The 15,616-nt window shown below is 47.6% G+C and overlaps 1 protein-coding gene across 10 annotated transcripts in view; it reads left to right on the forward strand.

Annotated features, from left to right (window-relative positions):
- The first annotated feature begins 9,150 nt into the window (after positions 1-9,150).
- PLEKHM1 (pleckstrin homology and RUN domain containing M1) overlaps positions 9,151-15,616 on the forward strand; it is a 35,019-nt gene continuing 28,553 nt past the window's right edge. For 4 of the 10 annotated variants that reach the window (XR_014792205.1, XR_014792206.1, XM_084857206.1 and 1 more), the window contains exons 1-3: positions 9,171-9,239; positions 12,288-12,484; positions 13,836-13,982. The gene's annotated coding sequence lies outside the window, so the exon portion shown is untranslated. Of the gene's footprint in view, positions 9,282-9,402; positions 9,617-12,287; positions 12,485-13,835; positions 13,983-15,616 lie in introns of those variants that run through there. The other 6 variants (XM_084857204.1, XM_084857205.1, XM_084857208.1 and 3 more) reach the window with 6 other exon arrangements.

Raw genomic sequence — 15,616 nt, forward strand, 5'->3', positions numbered from 1 at the left:
GGCTGCCAGCCAATCTGTATGAGGAAAGCTGGAGGAGGGAATTTGGTGGTGGTGAATGGGGCACAGTTAAGGCCTTGGGGTCCACAGGTTGTGCACACGTGTCTTAAAGGTACAGGGGCACTTCTAGGGAAAGAAAAGATGACAACCCTGTAGTTCCATAGTAAGTTTTACATTTGTCCATTTCTAGCAGAACTGAGCCAAAATATAAGGAAGGCTTGCAGTTATGATTCGTGCACGACTAAACTGCTTTTAGAGCATCCACTGTTTAGAGCATCTACCACTTTTTCTCCCAATAACACTATGTTTAAATTTAAGTGTTAAATTTAATTGGTTATAATTCAACTAAAGTGAGCAAGATGCCAAACATGCTAATCTCAAAAAGAAAAGGTCTCTCTAGAACTTACTCTTTTTGATCTGTAAGCCTAGGACAGTGATGAATGGTGAAGGGAAGGCACTCACTGGATGGCTATTCTTCCTTGTTTAATTGTATGTTCCAGGATTGCACTCAGGAGGGGAGGGGGTGTTTGTACTTCATGGCGGCAAATTGTGGGTTAATCCATAATTTGCTGGGTACATGTGGAGTGCGCGAACCACAGGCAAGCTGGCTCCAGTTTGAAAAACAACCTATGAATGCCCCATTTGTAGGTTGTTATGTGACATGCAAACCATGTTAAACAACCCAGTGTTAACCGTAAAACAAATCGTAGGTTAGGTCTGTAAACTGTTTTTGAAACCAGAAACGGCTCACATGCTCTGTGCATCTCTGGCAAACCTTGGCTTAAATAACCCATAATTTGCTGCTGTGACGTGTGAACCAGGTCATAAAGTTAGAGCTAGTTTTGGAGTTGCACGCAGGAGAGCCGTAGCTGAAATAGAGCCCTGTGCTCTGCACATGGCCAAAGGACCTCTCCCCATTTCCACTGACCTCTACTGAGAAGCGCCCCTTCTCAAGCTGAGCCTTGGGGTAGGGCAGGCGGCCTGCCCGGCCTTCTGCGCCCACGCCCACCAGCGCCGCTCGCCCAGGTCACATTCTCCCTGCTGAAGGCGGCAGTGTATTGGGAACCAACCAGAAGATGAATTGCACTTTGAGGAGTCAGGTGTGACCTGTCACTGCTTCCCTTCATGCCTTTCCTCCTGAGGAAAAAGCTTTGACACAGCAGCTCCTTCAAGCTGCCAAGCTATAGGGCTGCTTGCTATGAGCAACCATGGGAATATCCCTTTAAGCAGAGACTGCTAGGACTGGGTGGCGATGCTGCATTTCCCACAAGTGTCGGCAGTCAGCACAGGTGGGATGGACTAAGCCTAGGGACAGACTGCTGCGAGGCCCTGCTCTGGCCCATAAAAGACAGCTGGAGGAGCAGCGAGGGAGGGTGCCAGCGGGTGCCTGGCAGGAGAGTCCGCCACCACAAGCTGCTGGCGTCACTGCCGCCTCTCTCCTCCTTGCCTCTGGGATTCCAGACCATGGAACCAGGAGCGGTGCTATGACTACAACCTGGAAAGAGACCCAGTCCACCAAGGGAAAGAAGGTATCATGCCTTTGCCCGGGGGACACACCATAATTGGGGACCAGTTGAATGAATTGCTGGTGGTCATATATGGCATGGGTAAAACCCAGTGGGCCTATTTTGTAATATTTATGTTGGCCGATAAAGCCTTATGACAGCTGCCTGCCTTGATCTGCCTTATGTTGGATAAAATCAAGAACCAAATCACTTTGGCAATACAGGTACGCTGCTGGCTGTGCAGTGAGCGCCCGGCTCAAGGGCAGGCCTGTTTGCACACCCCGGCCCCCTGCCAGTGGCTGAGCCCGCCTTTCAAGGCAGGGGGCAGGGAGCCCCAGGTCCCGCTGGCTGTCGCACCCCAGCCAAGCCCGACTGCCAGCCATGAGCCGCAGAAGTAGGCGGAGAGGAGGAACGGTAGGCAGGCCGGGAAGCCAATGGGAAGTGAAGGGTTTAGAGGGGAAGTAAAAGCGGACCACGCGAAAGGCCCGCCCCTTTTCAGCCCCTGCCCTATCAGAGCATCCTTTGCCCCTCCCATTATTTGCTCTAAGTGCAGAGATAGGAAAATGGAGCCTCACACCTCATTGCTTCTGATACGACTCGGGGGAGGGGGTGTTTCCACACTATTGTTTTCACTTCTTTTCCAACTTTGTTGCGCTGCTTCCCCAAGCACATTTCCTCTCACACATGTTTCCATGTCCCAAAAGGACCCAGTCTATCATCGTTGTACCCTGGTGGGCTGCACTGTTTCCACGGAGCCCTAATCAAGTTATTATCTTAATGGCTGGGTGGAGCCTTCTTAGAGTGGGTTGGGTCTGCTTACCCCATCTGTTTTCCCGCCTCCTCCTGTTTCCGATTCCCCCCTCCCTCGCCCCCTCTGCTCCACTGAAGTTTCCCCACTCTGGCCAGTCTCCTCCTTGCCTTCCCAGCCCTTTTGTTTTCCTTTAGAGAAGGAGCGAAAAATCAAAGCGCTGTGTCTGGAACACCCCCCCCCCCTTTAAACTTTCTTTCTTGCCCCTAAAACGGGGATTTAAAGCACAGTTGTGCATTAATGAAGTGGTGAAAAATCGAAGCACTGTGTCTGGAGCATCCCCCCCCCTTTAAACCTTCCTTGTTGCCCCTAAAATGGGTGCTTATGTGTGCATCTTTTCATCTCTGCCTGACTGCTCCCTCCAGGATCATCTTCCCCTCTCCTTCACACAACTTCAGTGCTCCTGCCTCCTCAATCAACCCTGTTTCCCGGAAAACGGAAGGAGACGCTAATGGAGGAGTGCCGGATTTTTAAAAAGGAATCAACTTTGCTGTGAAGAGAAGCTCCCCCCCCCCCGCCCCACTTTCTCCTTTCCCTTGAAAGTCCAGATGCACCTGCATTTCAGGAGCAAGCCTCATTGAGCACAATGGGAGTTACTTCTGAGTAGACACACACATGCTTGTGCTAGGAAAGAGTGGGGGGGGGAGAACACAAAGAGGGAAACTAGCCCCCATTTTAACCCAGAGGTCCTCATTGCCCACAGTGGGAGTTACTTCTGACAAGACAGTAATGGGTTTGTTGTGGGAAAGAGAGCAAAACCAGCCCCCATTTTAACACACAGGATCTCTATTTGGAAGCTGTGGAGGAGTTACGTTCTAAGGCAATGGACCGCCTCGAGATCTCACTTAATCGCATTTAAGGAATTGGGCTTAAAAGTGTGCCATTTCAATTGAGGGGGAATCTCAGTAAGTTCTGATGTAGGCATTCAAAGGCAAGCCTCATTCAGCACAATGGGAGTTACTTCTGAGGAGGCACTAATGGGTTTGTTGTGGGGAAGAGAGTAGTAAAGACAAAGACAGAATCCAGCCCCCATTGTAACCTGCAGGATAGCTATAATGAAGCTGCTAAGTACTTTCATCCTAAGGCAATTCATTGCAGCCTCACTTGGTCACTTCAATGCATTTAAGCAATTGGGCTTGAATGTGTGCCATTTCGATTAAGGGGGAATCTCAGGGGATTTCTACACCAGCCTAAAATCCAGTATTTAAAACGGGGGGTTCCGCTTCCATTTTAGATGCAGGATAATTTCCCACTCCAGGAAATTCCTGACTTGTGTGGCGGATAACTTCCTCCTACAGAAAGTAGAGGAAGGACCTAGAGGATCGGCTATCCTTGACTTGATCCTAATCAACAGAGATGGCTTAGTGGATAAAGTAGTAGTTATAGGAACTCTGGGGGAAAGCGACCATGTTGTACTTGAGTTCTTGGTTCTAAGGGAAGCAAAAGCGTAGTCTGAGTGTAGTCAAACGCGTACCCTGGATTTTAGGAAAGCTGATTTTCATAAACTCAGAACAATGATCAGGAAGGTCCCATGGCAAGCGACGCTAACGTGAAAAGGAGTCCAAGATGGGTGGGAGCTTTTAAAAAAGGAAATTCTCAAGGCATAATCACAAGCAATTCCAACAAGAAGAAAAGGTGGAAGACAACAGAAGAAGCCAATGTGGCTTCACAAAAAGCTTAGGGATGACCTGAAAACAAAAAAGGACACATATAGGAAGTGGAAAGAAGGCCAAGCAACAAAGGAAGAGTACAGGCAGATAGCACAGAATTGCAGGGATGGCGTCAGGAAGGCTAAAGCTGAGAATGAGCTGAGGTTAGCAAGGGATGTTAAAAACAACAAAAAGGCTTTATTCAGCTACATGCATAGTAAAAGGCAGAGGAAAGAAATGGTGGTTCAGCTATTAAATAAGGATAGCAAAACGATAACAGATGACAAAGAAAAGGCAGAGGTGCTCAATTCCTACTTTGGCTCAGTCTTCTCCCAAAAGAGGGTCTATGAGCCCCCTAGCAAAGGCAAAGTACAGGCTGAAGGGGCAGGATTGCAGCTTGAGATCGATAGGCATATGGTCAAGGAACACCTAATTACTTTGAATGAGTTCAAATCTCCAGGGCCAGATGAACTGCATCCTAGAGTCATAAAGGAACTGGCAGAAGAACTCTCAGAACCGCTGTCTATTCTCTTTGAGAAATCATGGAGGACGGGGGAAGTCCCAGATGACTGGAGGAGGGCTAACATTGTCCCTATCTTCAAAAAGGGTAAAAAGGAGGAACCTGGGAACTACAGACCAGTCAGTCTGACATCAATCCCTGGGAACATTCTGGAGCAGGTGATAAAGGAATCCATCTGGAAGCACCTTGACAACAATGCCGTGATTACTCGAAGCCAACATGGATTTGTCAAAAACAAGTCCTGCCAGACAAATCTGATCTCATTTTTTGATCAAGTCACCTCCCTTGTAGACCGTGGGAATGCTGTAGACATCATATACCTCGACTTCAGCAAAGCTTTCGGCAAAGTGCCCCATGATCTCCTGATGAGCAAACTAGCTCAAAGTGGGCTAGACGAAACAACGATCCAGTGGATCCACAGTTGGCTACAGAATCGGACTCAAAGAGTGCTTATCAATGAGACCTTCTCAAACTGGGGAGAGGTAACGAGTGGGGTACCGCAGGGCTCAGTCCTGGGCCCAGTGCTCTTCAACGTTTTTATTAATGACTTGGAGGAGGAGGTGCAGGGAATGCTGATCAAATTTGCAGATGACACAAAATTGGGCGGGATAGCTAATACTCTGGAAGACAGAAACAAAATTCAAAGTGATCTGGATAGACTGGAGCGCTGGGCAGAAAACAACAGAATGCCATTTAATAGGGATAAATGCCAAGTTCTGCACCTAGGAAAAAGAAACCAAATGCACAGTTACAAGACGGTGGATACGTGGCTCAACCACACTACAAGCGAGAAGGATCTTGGAATTGTTGTCGATCACAAGCTGAATATGAGCCAACAATGTGATGTGGCTGCAAAAAAGGCAAATGCTATTTTGGGCTGCATTCATAGAAGCATCGCTTCCAAATCCTGGGAAGTACTAGTTCCCCTCTACTCAGCACTGGTTAGGCCTCATCTGGAGTACTGTGTCCAGTTCTGGGCACCACACTTTAAGAAGGATGCAGACAAACTGGAGAGGGTTCAGAGGAGGGCAACAACGATGATCAGGGGACTGGAAACAAAGCCCTATGAAGAGAGATTGAAATAACTGGGCATGTTTCACCTTGAGAAGAGAAGACTGAGGGGAATTTGATAGCACTCTTCAAGTACTTGAAAGGTTGTCACAGAGAGGAAGGCCAGGATCTCTTCTTGATCATCCCAGGGTGCAGGACACGGAATAATGGGCTCAAGTTACAGGAAGCCAGATTCTGGCTGAACATCAGGAAAAACTTCCTGACTGTAAGAGCAATACGACAATGGAACCAATTACCTGGGGAGGTGGTGGGCTCTCCCACACTGGAGGCCTTCAAGATGAGGCTGGACAGCCATTTGTCAGGGATGCTCTGACTTGGATTCCTGCATTGAGCAGGGGGTTGGACTCGATGGCCTTGTAGGCCCCTTCCAACCCTACTATTCTATGATTCTATGATCACAGCTGATTCCCTTTACACATGCTTTCTTCCCATAGCATTATGTTTCCGTGAAGAGGCATTACACACGCTCCAGGTTCTGCAATACTTACTCCTGGGTTCCTGACCCTTTCCCTCCCATTGCACATTACTGCTGCTCTGCCACTCTGTTTTGAACGGGCAGGATGAAAATGGTGAGGAGCCAAGATGGCTGAGCGCCCATCAGACCTTCGTCACCACCTTCAACATCATGACCACGCCCCCAACAACCACACTCAGCGCTTCATTCACACTAGGGGAGAAATACACAGGGAGGACATGGCGCTCCATTTGCGCATATCTGGAAAAATGCCTCATTTTTTCCGTTTGAGGAAAACACGGGATAGGTGGGAGGAAATAGTGGAGTAATGACTGGACAACGACAACATCATGTAACGGACCCACACAATTCAGAGAGTGAGCAACCATGAACGTGCAATAAACTTGAGGTGTAGATATCCCCTTAGCCTCATCCTCAGCAATGGGAGTTACTTCTGAGACACTAATGGGTTAGTTGTGGGAAAGAGACCGAAACCAGCCCCCATTTTAACGCACAGGATCTCTATTTGGAAGCTGTGAAGGAGTTAGGTCCTAAGGCAATGGACCGAAGCCTCGAGATCACGCTTAATCGCATTTCAATAACTGAGGGCTTTGATATGTGCCCTGTCAATTGAGGGGCTTCTCTGCCATTTCTGTGGTCACTGAGAGGGCAAGCCTCATTCAGCACAATGGGAGAAAACACCCCTTGACTGGGGTCATGGGCTGTGTTCTAGTGCTTATTTTCAATGATGTTTTAAAAGTTGGTCCCTGGCATCCTGCTCCAAAACAGCAATGAAACTTCTGGAAAACAGGGAGGGAAAGGGTTGGGTCACTGAGGTCAGAGAAACACACCCACAGAGGCCAGGCTACACGTCCCATGGGCAGGACTATGATACTGAACCCTGCGCGGTTGTGGAAACAGGTCAGCAACGGAGCCGCCATAACCAGGAAAAGTCAGACTGTAAGCAGTCTCAAAAGAAGCGGTCTTTCAGTGATAAAATGCGACACTGGAACTGAATGGCCACGACGTCATGGAACCACTGAGACCCCACGGCGCAGGCAGGTTGGAGTAAATCACTGGTGGAAACACAGCCTCAGAGTTCACATTGAGAAGCCATGTTAACGTTTTCCCCATGGGAGAGGTCCATGGAGGGATTCGGGATCAGACCCTAGGGACAACTGAGGGATCAGCATAATTCCCCCTCCCAGGCCCAAAATAAAAGGGACCCGCCAAGGTGGGTACTCCTGCTCTGCCTAATTTGGCTCCTATTGCGTGCAAAAAAAAAAATGTGTTGTTTTTTTTTAGGTTTTAAAGACTAAAACAAAAGTCCTCCCGCCAATATAAATCCCAATGCAAATGTATATTGCCTGTTCTCCCCATATTGTATATTGGACTGAAATGGTGGTTTGCAAGAGCCATGGGCTGCCATATAGTGTTACATCTGTTGTAGGCTAGGAATCTGCCTGAGGCCAACAGAGTTGCATACAATAATCCTGCAACATATTCCGCTGCTATCATCTCCAGGTTTCAATGCGGGTTGGACGGAGACCAGGAAAACAGCATACAACAATCCTGCAATGTCAGAAGTGGGGCTGAGGCTGAGATCCAGCCCCAAATCCACCCCCCCAACACACTCCTCAGGCCGCTTAGGTCCATTTATTGACATCTGCAATCCCATAGGCAGACATACCTGGGAGCAAGCACCACTGACCACAGTGAGGCAGATTTACTACTGAGCAACTACATGTAGAATTGTGCTGGAAATTACCCTCTCCTACATATATAAACATACACATTTAACACAAATCGGTGTCCTCTGTCTTGACAAGGCACAAGCGGCCACCCTAAGATTCCAGCATTCCGTTGCATGTAGATGGGATGGTGTAAAAGCCAGAACAGAGCAAAATGGAACAGGCCAGAATGGCCACTTTATATTAAAAAACCATGCCAAAAATAGTGGCATGTGTTAGAAACACTTGAGAACAATATTTTAAGACTAAAACTCTTGCAATCTTATACTATTAACCCCATAATGCCCTGAAAACACATCCGGAACAGAACAGCCCGGAACAGCCACTTCCGATTGAGCAAAACCAACCAAACTCGCCAGTCACACGTAACTCCATGGTGGAGATGCAGTGGGCCACAAAACATCCACAGAAACCATGTTCTGATACCCCTTCCACACATTAGTCCATATGCCACAAAACGGCCCGGACAACAACTTCCAAGTGAGTCGAATCAACCAAACTCACCAGTCACATGTTACTAGAAGGGACAGATATAGTAAGCCCCAAAACCACAGAAACCACACTTCAATAGCTGTTCCAGGCCATATTGCCCCAACAGGCCAAAAAGTCAACTTCCAAGTGAGCAAGATGAGCCACAAACTGTTGTGGGGAAGTAGCCCAGAATGGCAACTTCTGAGTGACTGAAACTACCCAAATACACCACTGTCATTTTATTTTTATTATTAATTACATTTCTATACTACCCCTTAGCCAAAGCTCTCTGGGTGGTTTACGGAAGTTTCAGTAGGTGGAACTGATGCAGTGAATCATGAAATGTGGTTTCTGTGGATGTTTTGTGGCTTATTACATCAATCCCATCTAGTCTGGTGTGACTGGAGAGTTTGATTTGGCTCACTTGGACGTTGCTGTTCCAGCCTGTTTTGCAGAATACAGACTATGGCCCAAAACAGGCATCGGAATGTGGTTTCTGTGGACTTTTTGTGGCTTATCGCATCCCTGCCATGGAGTTGTGTGTGACTGGTGAGTTTGGTCGATCTCGCTTCTTTGGAAGTGGCCGTTCTGGGGCATTCCGTCCTGTATGTTCTGTTCTGGGCATTATGGGGTTAATAAGATTGCAAGGGTTCTAGACCTAAAATATTGCTCTCACGTGTTTCTAACACACGCCACTATTTTGGGCATGGATTTTTAAAGCAGAAAGCGGCCGTTCCGACTTGCTTGCATATAGACGGGTTGCACTTTTAAGTGTTTAAAAAGTTTTTTTTAAAGCAATTAAAGGAAAGGAGGCCTGGCTTAGGAGGAGCCTTCTGCAGCGGGGGGAGGGAGACTGCGTCGCGCCGCGATCACAGCCGAGCCCGGCCCGCACGCGGCGCCCGGCCCATTCTCCGCCTCCGCGGCTCCGCGCGGCGGGATGACGTCAGGAGGCGCTGGCTCGCCGGGCTTCCGGGTTCTCCAGTCGAGCTCCGCCGGGCCGCGCTGCTGAGCGGGTGAGGCTCGGTCCACCCTCCAAGCCCCGCCCTCCCCCGGGGGTGAGATGGGGCGGTGTGCGGAAGCGGGAGGCGGCAGTTGTAGGGAAGGGGCTTGCATCTGAAGGGGGCGAGACAAGGGGAGGGCCCGGGAGCGCATGGGAAGGGAAGGGGCGGGGAAGCGGGGGGCGCAGCGCGAAGGCGGCGGCGGCGGCCGGGGGGCGCCTCTGAGGTCCCGGCGTCCCCGTCAGCCGGCGTCCTTCGCCCTTCTGTGTGACCAGAAGCAGAGGCCCGGCGGGGCGGGGCGGCGCAGGGGCAGAGCCCGGCCTTGCAGGCGGAGGGCCCCCCACCAGCCCCCCACCCCGGCAGGTCTGCGGAAACTCCTGCCGGAAACCCTGGTGAGCGTTGCCTCCAGTCAGCGTGGACAGGACTGGGCCAGAGGGGCCCCGCTCTGACTGGGTATAGGGCAGATTCCTGTGTTCGTAGATAGAAGCAAACTAAATTGTCCGTGGTTGCGGTCACCGGGGGGCAAGGAACAGTGGCGTCCCATGCCCGTGAATAGTTGCTATGGGGAAGAGTAAAGCTCTGTTTGGGGGGATGCTGGCCATGAGGGTAGCACCTGTTCCCCAGCCGTGAGGCTCGGTGGCCAGGCTGCCACTGAAAGGGATCCTACAGGAGGGTGTGGACAGGACACACAGACACATTGCACTGTACTCCAGGTGCGCTGATAATACATAGGGCCACCGTCAACCACACTGATGATCATTTAACTAGGCTATGTCCTGTGTACGTGTGTATGCACATATGTTTGGGTTGTCGCCTAAATTGTATTAAATTTATTTGATTGCTTGGTTGATTTCTTCATAAATTTACTTATGAGAAACAATCGTTCCGAAGGAGAAAAACATACTTTGCTTTTAGATGATGCACACATGTCACAGCAGGTGTTACCTAGAAGAGACATTCCCTCTTTTTTTCCACAGAGGGAAGGCCTCTTTTAAGATGGTGCTTGCCAACTGCAGATTTTAGAAATAATTTGAAATAGTAGTTTAAAAAAAACCCAACCTGCAGCACTCCTATTCTGAATAGATGTGCATAGGATTTCACTGTAAACGTTCCAGCTCTAGTATGATGCATATATAAAGTGTGTGTGCAACTAACATTCAAACACACTCTAGGGTGACTTAACATAGTTTTTTCTTTCACAAATAGCTGGTGTGAGGAGGGAGGGTGAGCTAGATCAAGACTGTGCAGGGGTGGAGGCTTTACACCTTTGCCTTCCTGTGATCCTAATCAGAATTGGCCCTCACACCTGCTATTTTTAGTAGGGGGAAGCTCTCATTGGCACCACTGGCAGCTTTCTTCTAATTGCAAATAGGAGATGTTGTGGGGGAGGTGATTCCAGTGGGGACTTCAAATTCCAATTTGGCAGGGATAAGGGTTAAAGTCCCCTCTCCCCAGTTCCCCTCCCCAATTCCCCTCCCCTGCAATGGCTATTTGTGAAAGACAAAACAACTCAAGGGCAAATGTCATGTCTAGTTTGGTAGTCACTGTTTCTCTCCCCTCCCCAGCATTGCTCTTTCTCTCCCCTCTCCTTGCTATTTCCGCCTTCCACCCAGCCTCTAGCCTCACTCTTTCTCCCCCATTTCTTTATCTCGCTGTTTCTCCCCGCTCCTAACCTATAGCCTTGCTCTTTCTCTCACTACATACCCCTCCCCCCAGTCCCTAGCCTTGCTCTTTCTGACCTTCTCACACCATCATGGATACATATTCCATGCCACTAATAATTTTGTGTGTGTGGGGGAGAGTAGCTTCTCATCCCAAAGAGAGCATGGCACCTCAAAATGTGCAAAACTATTACAAATGGCTCTCCCCTCCCTTTCCATCACCTGCCCTTACTTATTTTTTCTGAATGTTTGAGTAAGGGCCTTGGGAAGTACGAAGACCAAAGTCAACGAGGCAGCTTTAGTACAAACAGCAACTTTTCCAAGTACAGTTATTAGGCTGCTATAGGAAAAAGAACAGCCATGGTTGATGCTAGGGGTCCCTACTGACACCAAAAACAGGCTAAGGGTGCTTAGGAACATAGGAAGCTGCAGTATGTAGAGTCAGACCATTGGTGCATCTAGTCCAGTATTGTCAACACTGACTGGCAGCAGTGGCTCTCCAGGTTTTCATCAGGAGTCTTTCCCAGCCCTGCCTGGAGGTGCCAGAGATTGAACTTGGGGTCTTCTGCATGCAAAGCAGGGGCTCTGCCACTGAACAGAGCCCTCTACTTCTAGACAAAAGATTCCTAGCAGTACCAATCAAAAGGCAATGTGCTGGTTTTTGGTTTTTTTCTCGTTGACTAATTTTTCTGGTAAAAAAAAAAAAAAAAGATGGAAGAAGCAGTAGGAAGGAGGTGGGTGGGTGGGTTCAAATGTATGAAATCTGTAGTCTCTATTCATGCCTCACTGCCATGCCTCCATACCCACACCAGATGCTTTATGCATCTAGAGCTTGCCTGGGATCAGCTCCCCCCTCTGCATTTTCTATGACAAGAGATGCCTCTGAATGCCTCTTGCTGGGGAACACATGCTGGAGGGAGGGAGTTATCCCACTCATGTCCTGCTTCTGTGCTCCCCAGAGGCATCTGGTTGGCTACTGTGGGAACAGAATGCTGGACTAGAGAGGCCTTTAACCAATCCAGCCTCAGGACTCTTGTGTTCACTGTGCAGGAGTGATGCAAGTGGAGCATTCTGAGGGGAAAGGCTTTGAATATTTCTGGAGAGTATGTCATGGCAGCAGTGTAAAGCCAATTTCGGGGGAGGGGGCATTCCGCCCCCACACACACTGCATGCACACAAATGTATAGGTGGATAGTTGTTTTGCAGCAGCAGTGAAGAAAGCAGAGTTTCATCCAAAATTAGCGCAAGTCCCGTAAACCAACAACAGCGGGGAAGTTTTTGGTACAGAAAGCTGCCGTGTTGACGTCTTACACTGGCCTCCCTTTGATCTTTGAAATATTTCCTTCTCAGCTATTGGCTTATGGTGATGGAATCTTGTTCATTTCATAATCTCGCTTGACAGGTGATGGAGAATGAGGTGTTCCTCATTCACAAGCATTATTAGAATACTCGTCACACTGATTTGTTTGGGGTGATCAAAAGAACCCAGAATGCGAACCGATGAGCAACAGCTGGAAGGTTCTTATCCACTGTGGATTGTAGTTCCCACCATGATCCCCCAGCAGCAGAAAGTAATCACAAAGGTATCTTGGGTAGCAGGTACTTCTTGAAATAATATTTTAGTGCCAGCTCTCTTATTTTTCTTGTAGTGATGCATTTCTTGTGGGGGTTGAGGCCTGAAGGGAGCAGCTGTGGGGAAAATTCTTTCCCAAAGAGTGTGGGTGGGCTTTGGGGGATGGATGGGGTTCCAGTTAAGCTGAAGAATAGTGATCCCTTGATTTAGTTACTGTAAATCTAACAAGTGTCTCTTGACATGCGTTGCTGAATGCTTTACTGAAAACCTTTGGGAGAGAAGATGACTTAGTTTCCCTGCCCAACCTGTTAAACCTGAACTGCTAATCGTTAGGAAGTTCTTCCTGAAATGTATATAATTTTCTGTGTCAAAGAGTCAGCCTTTTTAATTGCCCCCCACACCACCACCACAGTACAGTTATTTTACTCAACTATTATTATTAGGCCAGCAGCAGAACTCCACGAACTCAGGCAGAGATCTTGCTACACGAGGTCATCCTGTTGGAGTTGCTGGGGATTGAAATTGAACCTGGGGCCTCAGAGACTTACTCTTGTGTTCTGAACCTGAGCTGTGGGCTGTCCAACATCCTCTTGCACAATATTTGCAGCTTTCTCCAACCTGGCACTCTCCAGATGTGAGAGCCAACACATCTTATCGTCCCCAGCCAGCACAGCTGATGATGACTAGTCCAACACATCTGGAAGACTCTAGGTTGAGGAAGGGTGCGCTTTGAGGGAGCTTTAGGCTTTTTTAAAAAGAAAGGGAAGTAGGCTGGCCATGTGCCTTGCTTCACTGAGGACAGTCCTGTACTTGAAAGACTCCCCTGTTTGAAGGGCTGTCCAACCTAAGTCTGGGCTGAAGGGCAAGAACCGTAAGGAGGCAGAGCAGCAGCGCCCTGAAATTTACCGTCCACGCTTAGCACCTGGACAGCAGACTGAGCGGGCGCCCAGGTCACCTGCCCACAGTCTTCCCCACCCTGGTGAGATGTATTTCTATTTAATGTTGCAGTCCTGTACACACAAACTTGGGAGTAAGCCCCATTAAACTCAATGAGGCTTACTTCTGAGTAGACATGCATAGGACTGCACTCTAAATTACAGTTATTTCTAAATTTGCATCTATACATATACATCTGACAAGTTTCACTTGAGAGTATCCCAGATAGATCTTAAATGAAGGATCACAGCATCAGTCAGGTGGTGAAGAACAGCCTCTTTATTCATGTTGTGTGGAATGAAGTGTTCATGTCTGAGAGATGAATGGCTTTTAAGTTTTAAGACTTAGTCACTGTGTGACTGAGCTATTGTTGCTTTTAACCTTCTGTCCCAAGATCATGACTTGGTGCCTGTCATCTGCTTACTGCTTCCTTTTCCTTAGAAATGATAATCCAAGGAAGGAGGAATTTGACTACTTCTGAGTTTTAAAGGACTAAGTTCTGAGTTTTAAAGGACTAGTAGCCAGCTAACCCCAGAGATTAGTCTCCTGCTTTAATATCTGTGTGGCTGCGTCATCGATAACATCAAGGTGAGTGGGTGGACTGATGCTGCCTAGATCTGTGACTGCACTAAAATATATGCTTGAACAACTTTGTATTCTTTTGCATGCCATGTACATATACAAACATATATATTTTTAAAACTGCTTGAATGAGATGTTTTTGTACATGAAGAATTCTGCTTTTGGACCAGGGGATCCTACGGGCATTTTTGTGCCCTCTGATTCTAATGTTTATTCCAGCTCTTCTAGTATAAATGTGTAAGGATTGAACCAAGGGGTGGTGGCCCCTGTGTTTTGAAACATATTTGTTATAAGCATCCCAGAGAATTGTGGTGCCATAAGTGAGCCTCAGTTAGCTTTGTACTGCCCGGTTTGTGAAATGCTGTCTCCCAGGAAGGTCTCCCTCTACCCCACATTTCCTGCCAGTGTTTGTTTGTGAAGAGACTTTTAGGAACTGCACCTTGGAGCCTTTGCTCACCTTGGCACTCAACCTGGTGTTTTTCAGCAGGGAAAACATTCCTTGTCAGCAGCAGCCCAACTTTCTATTATGGGAAGTGCCAAGGCAATGTTAATTGATTCCAGGTTTGTCAGTAACTGAAGTTGCAAAGAGCAAGTTGTTGTGGGATCCTGCCAATGTCTTCTGTTTGGTCTCTTATAGTGAAATCACTAGTATCTGAGAACGCCCCACATGGTTTTGGTGTAAGACAGTGGGTCCCAGACCCATTCTGAAACACAAACTCATAGAGTATGATGATGGTTATTTAATAATGAGGAAAAACCATAAACATTTTCATTACTTCATGTGCTCAAGGGCTAGATGCATTCAGAACAGGCTTTCTGTGTGGTTTTATACCTAACTCATAAGATTTACTTCCAAGTAAATGTGTTTGGATTCCAATCTTACATTTAATGCTTTAATTGTTTTTGTAGGAGCTGTGCTGACTTGCTGTGGGTCAGTGTGGCTAGAATGGGCTATAGGATTAAACAAGCCCTCAATTTTAAGCCCTTGAGAACAGCAAAAGAACAAGCCATGGGGCTTAAGGAGAGAGAGAGGTGTAAAGCGGCGCAGCAGCAAAGCAACAAGGAGGCTCTGGATTCACTGTGGATGCAATCTGTCTTGAGGTTAAATGTATAAAAAAGATAGAAAAACTAACAACGGAATACTAAAAAATATATTTTAAGTGAAACGTTTCGGCTTCTGCCTTCATCAGAGTTGTGCTGTTAAATGTGTAACAGGGGTGGCAGTTTGGAATGCCTGACAATGAAAGTTCCTTAGGAGAAAAAGCAGAGGTATGATTGGAATAACGCTTATGGATTGTCCTCCAGATTAAAGCCATCTGGACTAAGAGTTCTGAGTCTGTAGATCCAGAAATTTTCCCTTTTGTCAAGCATATTAGGGTCTTTTGTTTATTCTGTTGGAACCAACTGTAAATCCAAGAGACTACGTGCAGGAGAGTTGAAATGTCTTTCAACAGGGTGCTCCAATGTTTTGGTAAGAATTGCAGATTTGTGGTTATGGAATTGTGTTCTTAGGTCTGTTGGAGTTTTCCCTACATATTGCATATAACATCAATTTTTTTTAACATTCACTTAAACTACATAAGTAGAAGTGCATGTTAACGATTGTCTAATGCAATTACTTTTGTTGGTAATTGTGCTCC

The sequence above is a fragment of the Heloderma suspectum genome, chromosome 5 (assembly GCF_057233095.1).
Source record: "Heloderma suspectum isolate Gila_16-S chromosome 5, 16-S_ref, whole genome shotgun sequence".
Lineage (NCBI taxonomy): Eukaryota > Metazoa > Chordata > Lepidosauria > Squamata > Helodermatidae > Heloderma > Heloderma suspectum.